Raw genomic sequence first — 2,726 nt, forward strand, 5'->3', positions numbered from 1 at the left:
TCTGCCCACCTCCCACCTATCTCATGCCACAAGCATCTTTTGCGCAAGCCATCACTGCTTCCCTGAATACATCCCATTCCTCCCCGACTACCCTTATGTCCTTTGTTCTCACCTTTTTCTATTTTGTACTCAGTCTTTCCAGGTACTTCCTCACACAAGTCTTCTTCCCAGCTCACGTACTCTCACCACTCTCTGCACCCAAACATTCTTTCTTCTTTTCTTAAAACCTCTATAAATCTTAACCTTCCCCTCCACAAGATAATGCTCAAACATCCCCTAGTTGCACCTCTCAGCACATTAACATCCAAGAGTCTCTCTTTCGCGCGCATATAAATTAACACGCAATCCAATAACGGTCTCTGGTCATCTCTCCTACATACATACGTATACTTATGTATATCTCTCTTTTTAAACCAGGTATTCCCAGTCACCAGTCCTTTTTCAGCACAAAAATCTACAGGCTCTGCACTATCTCGTATTCCCAGTCACCAGTCCTTTTTCAGCACATAAATCCACAGGCTCTGCACTATCTCCATTTACAACACTGGACAATCCATGTACACCAACTATTACCTCATCTGCTACATTACTAAACTTTCCATTCAAATCACCCATCACTATAATGCGGTCTCTTGCATCAAAATTACTAAAGCACTCACTCAGCTGCTCCCAAAATACTTGCCTCTCATGCCCAGGTGCATATGCACCAATAATCAGCCATATCTCTCCATCCACTTTCAGTTTTATCCATATCAACCTAGAGTATACTTTCTTACAATCTATCATATACTCCCACAACTCCTGTTTCAGGAATAATGCTACTACTTTCCTTGCTCTTGTCCTCTCATTAACTCCTGACTTTATTCCCTAGACATTACTAAGTCACTCTTCCCCTTTACCCTTGAGCTTCGTTTCACTCAAAGCCAAAACAGCCAAGTTCCTTTCCTCAAACATACTTCCAATCTCTCCTTTCTTCTCATTTTGGTTACATCCACACACATTTAGACACCCCAATCTGAGCCTTCGAGGAGGATTAAAACTCCCCACATGACTAATTCTTCTGTTTCCCTTTTTAGAAAGTTGAAATACAAGGAGGAGATGGTTTCCAGCCCACCGCTCCCGTCTCCTTTAGTCGCCTTCTACGACACGTTAGGAATGCCTGGGAATTATTTTTTCTCTCTTATCCCCAGGGATATATATATATATATATATATATATATATATATATATATATATATATATATATATATATATATATATATATATATATATATATATATATATATATATATATATATATATATATATATATATATATATATATATATATATATATATATATATATATATATATATTATATATATTATTATATATTATAAAATATATATATATATATATATATATATATATATTATATATATATATATATATATATATATATATATATATATATATATATATATATTATATTAATATATATATATATATATATATATATATATATATATATATATATTATATATATATATATATATAAAATATATATATATATATATTATATATATATATATATATATATATATATAATATATATATATATATATATATATATATATATTATATATATATATATATATATATATTATATATATATATATATATATATATATATATATATATATATATATATATATATATATATATATATATATATATATATATATATATTTTATATATATATATATATATATATATATATATATATATATATATATATATATATATATATATATATATATATATATATATATATATATATATATTATTATATATATATATATATATATGGGCATGGGTGATCTCTGTGGTCGAATTTCTGTTGGCCTTTTGGTGTCCACAGAGTACGTTCAACCACTTTTCACCTATACTTTGGCAATGCTGTTGTGTTGCCTGGTGATTGTAGGCCACGTGTTCATCACTACCAGTACTCAACTTGTCGCACTTACTACAACCTTTGGTTACCTCTATGGTAGCCAAAATGTCCTTATTGCTGTCACCCCATCCTTGTTGTTTGGCAGGGATAAGTTGCCAACAGTATTTGGACATATTCCTCTTCCTTGGGGGCATAGGGGCTCTCATCGGTGCACCCATTGCTGAAAGTGAACTGACGTGAGTCAGAGGATCATCTCGTCCCCATCACATCATTCAGAGCGATACCAGTTTACATCAGCCTTCACTCCTTCCTGCAGTAGCATGCTTTCTGACATGTTTCATGAGCTCCTCTTCGCCAACGGAACTACCTTGGCCCACCAGTGATGCTACTACGTTTGTGAATCAAGAACCATTGCAACACAAACCTCGCCAGGTGGTAGAGTGTATCGAGACAGACTTCCCCCAGAACTTTTTTTAAAGGGGAAGTAAATGTTTATTGTTGTGTTACTGGAGTGATAGTTTTCATATATGGTGCTTTGACAAGAAAATAGTGAAATTGGAAAAAATGTAGCTTAGACATTGAAGCTTATTGATACAGTGGTTAAATTGATGACAACTACTATTGACGTTTGTGTAAATAAACTAAACATTTCCTTTCCATAGCCAGAGGTTGAACCATTATGTGACATTCATTTTTTCATTTCATTTCAAGCTAGAAGTTTCAGTTTTCTAAATTGTTTCTTACATTTTTCACATGTATATATATGTATGTGTGTGTGTGTGTATATTTGCG

This window comes from Panulirus ornatus, chromosome 33 (genome assembly GCF_036320965.1).
Source record: "Panulirus ornatus isolate Po-2019 chromosome 33, ASM3632096v1, whole genome shotgun sequence".
NCBI lineage: Eukaryota > Metazoa > Arthropoda > Malacostraca > Decapoda > Palinuridae > Panulirus > Panulirus ornatus.